Source organism: Sminthopsis crassicaudata, chromosome 4, assembly GCF_048593235.1.
Source record: "Sminthopsis crassicaudata isolate SCR6 chromosome 4, ASM4859323v1, whole genome shotgun sequence".
Classification (NCBI taxonomy): domain Eukaryota; kingdom Metazoa; phylum Chordata; class Mammalia; order Dasyuromorphia; family Dasyuridae; genus Sminthopsis; species Sminthopsis crassicaudata.
In genome coordinates this window covers 440,985,021-440,992,867 of record NC_133620.1, presented here as the reverse complement: position 1 = coordinate 440,992,867, position 7,847 = coordinate 440,985,021, and the positions used below count along the sequence as shown (strand labels likewise).

At 45.3% G+C, this 7,847-nt stretch overlaps 1 long non-coding RNA gene across 1 annotated transcript; it reads left to right on the top strand.

Moving 5' to 3' along the window:
* The first annotated feature begins 262 nt into the window (after positions 1–262).
* LOC141539906 (uncharacterized) lies at positions 263–7,331 on the top strand. The gene is made up of 2 exons (XR_012481408.1): positions 263–892; positions 3,953–7,331. It is a non-coding gene; the product is annotated as an uncharacterized LOC141539906 (long non-coding RNA).
* Positions 7,332–7,847: the final 516 nt, after the last annotated feature.

Here is a 7,847-nt window from a genome sequence, read left to right as displayed (position 1 = left end):
AAAACCCAGTCGGTATCAAAGGCTTTACCTTGTCTTCCATTTTATCCTGACTTCAAGACACCATCCAAAAGGGAAGATTTGAATACAAATGTAGCTATGTATTTCTGATAATTTCTGATTTCACTTGCTTCCCCTTCTCCCCCTCAACACTTGCTCACAGTCAGTCTGAACTGAAAACGACTTCAGAGACTACAGAATCTACTTGAATAAGAAGCCTCCCTTTAAATTACCGGGAAAGTGGTCACCCACTATTGCATTTGGGTAACTATCAATGTTAGAAAGTTCTTCCTCACTAAATTTGTCTCTGGATTCAAAACCGGAAAGTGCCAGGAGCCCATACCCCTAGGTCCAAGATAATAAACAGCAGCTGTGTCAACATCATTGTACTGGAACTGTTACACCCACCCATTTCCTGGCTCCGGAACTTCATGCTTCACAGAACAACCACAGGATGTTCCAGTTTCAACAAAGAATTGTCGACAGATTTATGATTTTACGAATCCGGTCACAGGCCCTTAAGCCCCTCCCTAATGCATTGCACAGTGCTTCTCTGTATACGTGGCACTACTGAGCCAACCTATATAAGCTGAATCCTGTTCCTCAAAAAAGCTGAGCTGCTTTGAACCCCACAGATCTGTCTCCCTCCTTATTTCCTTACAGGCTTTTTGCCTTACAGGCTTTTTGCCTTACAGGCTTTTGCCTTACAGGTAATGTCCTCCTTCGAGACCCACGATTGAAGACCCGGTGGACGGGTCAACTGGCACCCAACGCGGGGCTCGAAACTGGACATTGACCCGACAGACCACGTAGAAGTTTCGTCCGGACCACAGAGAACCCGCTCCGAGAAGACCTGGTCACGTCTCGCGTCTACTCTGAGCCCCGTAATTTAAGGGTAAGTGATCGTCTGTCGCATTCATGGGATCTACCTTATCAAAAGAGCAGGCCTTTATTAAGGACCTTAAAGGTAGTTTTAAGGAACGAGGAGTTAAAGTCAAAAAGAAAGATCTTATAAAATTCTTTATTTATATTGACAAAGTCTGCCCTTGGTTCATAATTAATGGCCCTGAAATACATCCCGCTAAGTGGCAGAAAGTGGGGCGCGATCTAAATAATTTACTTAAAACAGAGGGATCCGAATCTGTTCCCATTAATGTATTTTCATATTGGACTTTAATTAATGAAGTGGTCGAAAGTGCCTCTTCTGATGGCAAAGTACGGCAATTAGTTACAAATGCAGAATCTTATCTACGGCCACTGTCTCGTGCTGCCTCTAAGCAATCCCTTCCTAAGAAAACAGAAATTCCCTCTCGACCCCCGTCCGTCATAATTGACATTCCCCCCCCACAACCTCAATCTATTTACCCGCCTCTCCCTACATATTCTTCCCCTCTCCCCGCCGGAGACAACCTTTCCTTTCCTGTCTTTCCGACGCTTTCAAAAACCTCGCCTAAAAACGAAACTAATAATGATGAAATCCTTGATGATGCCGATGCGGCCGAATTAGAGGAAGAGGCCGGGGCATACAATCCCCAAGATATTTTTCTTATAAATAATTATCAATCCTCCGCCCTCCCTGTCTCTTCGCCCCCAAACTTAATCTCTGCAAAAAAGGACCTAACCAGACGGGTGCGTGAGCTTAGAGAAGTTTTAGATTTACAAACTCAATATGCTCAAATGACTAAAGAGCTCTCTGCTCTTCAACATTCACTTAAGGAGTCTTTATCCCATACATTGCCTCTTAAAATTCCCCCTACAAAAATGGACAGGGAAAGACAGCCAAGGGACGTTCTAAAATCCCCTCGAAATCTCTCAGAAATAACATAGGTTAGCCTACCTCTCTGACTTTCCCTGTTTTCCTAAGAAGTCAGGAGAAACAATCACCTCAAGAGAAAAAGAAGGGGGAGGCAGAAAGAGAGGAACAAAGTGAGTCAGAGCAAGAAGCGGAGGTTTCAGAGGAAGAGGACGAGGCTGTAAATGCCTCGGACAGTGACAGTGAGACGGAAAGGAGCACAGGAGATAAAAAATATAAGACCGCCAAGTTTAAGAGTATTAACGATTTACATTCTGCAGTAAAGAAGTACGGCCCTAATGCGCCATTTACCCTGTCAGCTCTTGAAGCTATCGGCCAAGGCGGGCATCTATTACCCGGGGAATGGATAAGAGTAGTTCAAGCAGCCCTCTCTAGGGGACAATTCCTTACCTGGAAAGCGGAACCTCTCCACGTACTATGACTATAGAAGGTGAAGCTGCCTTGCAAAAAGTTAACCAGGCTATATCTATCCAGAAAATGGGATACTATAACCCCCAGAAAAAATTATGGCTTCTCATCTTTTCCACAACCTTTTCTCCCACTGGACTGTTATGGCAGGAAATGCCCCTGTACTGGATCCATAGTCCCGCTACACCTAATAAAATACTCCCTACATATCCACTCCTTACAGGAGACCTCTTACAGGAAGGGAGAGTTCTCTCTGTCAAGCTCTTTGGAAAAGACCCTGACCACATTGTCTGCCCATATACTAGTACACAGTTATCTTGGCTTCAACAAAATAATGATGCCTGGGCTACTGCCTCCGTCTCTTACCAAGGGACTATTGACAATCATTATCCCCCAGATAAGCTCATTCAATTTCTCAAAGAAACCCCAGTAACCTTTCCACGTGTCACCAAAACAGCCCCTCTAGAAAAAGCTCATCTAATTTTCACTGATGGATCTTCTTCAGGCACCGCCAGGGTTACAGTTGATGCGGCCCTCACCTCATTCCATACACCCTATGTTTCAGCTCAACTGGTAGAATTAGCAGCCATGCTTTGGGTTTTTGAAAATATCCCCGGCCCAATGAATATCTACACTGACAGTGCATATATTGCCAATTCTATTCCATTGCTTGAAACAGTTCCTTATATTAAGCCCTCTACTAACGCTTCCCCTATGTTTTCCCAAATACAAAAACTTATTTTGAATAGGAATCACCCCTTCTTTATCTGTCATATTAGAGCACACTCCGATCTCCCTGGCCCCCTGACAGAAGGCAATAGCGTAGTAGATCTAGCCTCCAGACAAGCCTTCCTGGCAACAGTTCTAAATGCCTCCCCTGTGGATGCCGCCACTAAAGCACATGAGTTGCACCATCTTAATGCTCATACTTTACGCCAACATTACAAAATCACTAGAGAACAAGCTAGACAAATAGTTAAACAATGCCCGGGATGTCTAGTACTCCTACCCGAGCCACACCTAGGAGTTAACCCCTGTGGTCTCATTCCTGGAGAACTTTGGCAGATGGATGTTACCCACTTCACACCATTTGGCAAACTTAAATGCATTCATGTCTCTATTGATACTGTTAGTGGCTTCCTTTTTGCCTCCCTACAAACAGGAGAAGCTACTAAACACGTCATCGCCCATATCATGGCCTCCTTGGTTTCCACACCTAAGCCTAAAATCCTTAAAACAGACAATGGCCCAGGATACACTAGCTCGTCCTTTAAGCAATTCTGTGCACACCTGGGTATTAAACACATTACTGGTATCCCATATAACCCCCAAGGTCAAGGTATTGTTGAGAGAGCTCATCAGACACTGAAAAGAATGTTCTCAAAATTACAATCTGGACCTGAGATTCTTTATTCACGAGCTGGTAATCACAAAACATTACTAAATCATGCACTCTTTGTGCTCAATTATCTAACCCTGGATGAAAGGGGAACATCTGCAGCAGATCGCCTCTGGCATCCTTCCACAGCAGACAATTATGCACAAGTAAAATGGAAAGATCCATTGACCAATCAATGGCATGGCCCTGACCCCGTCCTTATATGGGGAAAAGGACATGCGTGTGTTTATGACACCCAAGCACAAAATGCCAGATGGCTTCCAGATCGAATGATAAAGCTTTTAAACCAACCCAGGGAATAGCCCCTGAGAAATTTTATTTCTGCTATCTTACAGGTAACCGAGTACATCACCTCCGACACGCTTGGTAACGTATATCCAACCCTCACTTATCTTTATCTTTATTGTATTGTTGCTACTTATTCTCCTTGCTATTGCATGCTTTTGCAAATCCAAGCCTTCTATTCCTTGCCCAGTTTGATCATCCACTTATCCTACTCATAATGCTTTCTGCGGGATTGTTTCTTGGACTCATAGGATTAATAAATGCTACCCCATACACCTTATACAACTATACATGGGTAGTTAAAAATGGTTGGGGAGACGTCATCTGGAGTACCTCACAAATCTCCACCTCCGATTGGTGGCCCACTCTATACCCGGACCTTTGTAAATTGGCTCTAGGGGCACCTTACCCATGGGACCTAGAAGACTATCATAACCAAAACGCTCCCCCTAACAGAAATGCCTGGAGTCCCGAAGCCACAACTGCCCTGGGAGAGGCTGGTGGTTGTGGAGCACATGACAGACGAAGTATGCTAAGGACTGTCCCCTTTTATGTCTGTCCCGGGACCCATAGAGATCATTCCTTGGCATACAAGTGTGGCGGTCCTACTGAATTCTTTTGTCGATCGTGGGGCTGTGAAACAACCGGAGACACCTACTGGCACCCCTCCTCCTCATGGGACTACATCACAGTCGCAGCCAACTATACACATCATAAGGTAGACTCAAGAAACTGGAGAAAAATACCAGCATGCCAACACTCATGGTGCCACCCCCTTCGAGTCAGTTTCACTGATGCAGGAAAAAAATATACCTCCTGGGAAAAAGGAGTAACCTGGGGGTTGAGATTATATAAGATACGTTATGATGATGGACTTCTATTTACCATCAAACTTCTTAAAACCATCCCCGCAACCAAAACCCCTGTTGCAATGGGGCCCAATCGAGAACTCCGCCCCAATCGTGATCAAAATCCTGGAAACCCTAAAGATCATCATCCAACCCATATACCCCCCCTTTTTACCATCCACACCTAACCCTGGAATGTCTCCTTCCCCGCTCTCCAAACCGCCTCTGTTTCGCCCTACCCTTCCCCCGAGTCCCTCTCCATCTACTTCTATAGTACTATCATTAGTGAATGCTTCCGATACAGGCTATTCATCAGCTCAACATTTCATATTTGGAGGAATGTTGGGTCTGTTACTCCTCCGCCCCCTCCTTTTATGAAGGATTGGCCCATTTCGGCATGCCAATATTTACAAATGATTCTTCCTCACTCAGATGGGGACTTGAGGAAAAACAAGGACTAACCCTTAGCAAAATTTCAGGCCTGGGGACTTGCCTCTTAGGTCCCGGCATGCTTCCCCCCTGGCAGTTGAATGATATTTGTAATCTTTCTATTGCAATTTTGCTATCTGCTGCATACGTGTCTGCCCCTGATGGGTCCTATTTTGCCTGCTCTTCGGGCCTTACTACCTTTATAGAAACTTCCCAGTTTCTCCAACAAAGGGACTACTGCGTCCTCGTCGCTCTCTTCCCTCACGTTACCATTCACCCAACCGAGGACTTTCTCAAGTTTTGGGACAAGGGACTGACCCCCTTATCTAGACAAAAAAGAGAGCCGATAACAGCATTAACCTTAACTATCCTTTTAGGCCTAGGGGCAGTGGGAATGGGTACTGGTATAGTAGCCTCCCTTGTTCAATCCAATACTCAATATCATCAACTCAGTGCAGCCATAGATAAAGATCTCCAAGAATTACAAACAGGCCTTCAACATCTTAAAGACTCAGTCGCTTCCTTGGCAGAAGTAGTGTTACAGAATAGAAGAGGTCTAGATCTCCTTTTCCTACAACAAGGTGGTTTATGTGCAGCACTTAAAGAAGAATGCTGTTTCTATTCAGATAAACTAGGCCTAGTTGAAAATAGTTTACAGAGGGTCAGAGATAGCCTAGAAAAAAGGAAAAAAGAAAGGGAACAACAAGAATCCTGGTACCAAAATTGGTTTTCTACTTCCCCTTGGCTGTAAGGGGCCTTTAAATGGGTGCCACAGCGCATTGGGAGATTGAGGCCCGGAAGTAATTTCTGTGGATATTAGGACTGCCCTTGGGCGGGATCCTGGCCATATTGAGATAGCTTCGTAATGGGTGACTCTCTCACTGATTGGCTGTGTGTGTGACCTCACAGGCCCTATGTAAGCCCACTGCAGGCAGCAATCGCCCTCTTTAATCTGACGCTCTTCACCCTGGCTTCCTAGCCTGGGTGGCCAAGCCAAGATGGATAGCCAAAAGAGGTAAGGGTTTTGGTAGTGAACACGTGGGTCTTCTGACCAGGTGTTCACTCGGGAACCAACAAGTCAGGGCATCAGTTAGGGCATTATGTGAGTAGGTATAATAAAGGCTTTTAAGATTACACGTGGTTGTTCTTGAGTGCGCTACCGGTTATTAAGCTAGTAATTGTAACTGCCAGGAGAGCACATTACACTTTGCTTTCGACCCTCCTCCCTAGCCTCCTTGGGCCACTTATAGGCCTCCTTTTATTAATATCCTTTGGCCCTTGGGCGTTTAACAAAATAACAGCTTTTGTTAAGTCTCAGGTGGACGCAGCAATTAACAAGAAAGCACATATCTTTTACCACCGTTGGTCTGGCGTTGATCCTGCTGAAGGTCACCACGTGTCGGAGCTGGAAATGGAGTCCATCGGAGACCCCTTAAGATTTACTGAATAGCTAATAAAAGAACCTTGGTACCGACGGGTTGGGTCTAGGCTATGCCCCCCCCTGAACAGGCTGTGGTCTAGCCAATGACAGGATTAGTGTGACCCCGGATAGTGGTTGCTTTGAGGTTTGATTTATTACTTTTAGAGCCATGGCAGTAAGACCACACAATTGCCATGACGGGCAACCTCGAGAGGTCTGTTTTCCACCCGCTTAAGACAGGGTTCGGTATGGCGTACCCCCGAGTTGGTGTGGTTGACCCCGATGACCTAAGACAGCACTTGGTGGCATGCTTCCTCTTTGCCAATACTGGAGGTGCCAAGGCACTGTCCTATTGGTTATATATCATCTATAGCACCCTATTACCGGAGACAGGTCACATAGCCTAAGACAGGCTACCCACCCTGCTAAAAGAAAAAAGGGGGACATGCCAGGAGCCCATACCCCTGGGTCCAAGATAATAAACAGCAGCTGTGTCAACATCATTGTACTGGAACTGTTACACCCACCCATTTCCTGGCTCCGGAACTTCATGCTTCACAGAACAACCACAGGATGTTCCAGTTTCAACAAAGAACTGTCGACAGATTTATGATCTTACGAACCCCCTCCCTAATGCATTGCACAGTGCTTCTCTGTATACGTGGCACTACTGAGCCAACCTATATAAGCTGAATCCTGTTCCTCAATAAAGCTGAGCTGCTTTGAACCCCACAGAGCTGTCTCCCTCCTTATTTCCTTACAGGCTTTTTGCCTTACAGGCTTTTTGCCTTACAGGCTTTTGCTTTACAGGTAATGTCCTCCTTCGAGACCCACGATTGAAGACCCGGTGGACTGGTCAGGAAAGGTTTCCTCAAATGGTACCAAGCTGTTTTCTACTGTATCACAACTAAAAATTTTAAAAGAGCCCAATATTCCCAATGAGTAAAAGCAGGATAGAATAGGACTGCATTCCCAATTGTCCTAAAGCTATTTGATGGAGCATGTGAGATACATGTGTGAGAACAAATGATGGCTAGCTCATATAAATCCCTAGGGATAAACGCCACGACCTGCATGGAGAATTGAACCCACTTGATATTATCAGCACCATACCTCAGCAATTGAGCCAATCAGCCAACTTACAAAGTGCGCCCTCAAACTTAAGACTTCTTGTTATGGAATATTATTGCTCGGTAAGAAATGACCAGCAGGAGGAATATAGAGAGGCCTGCATGTACCTTCGGATTC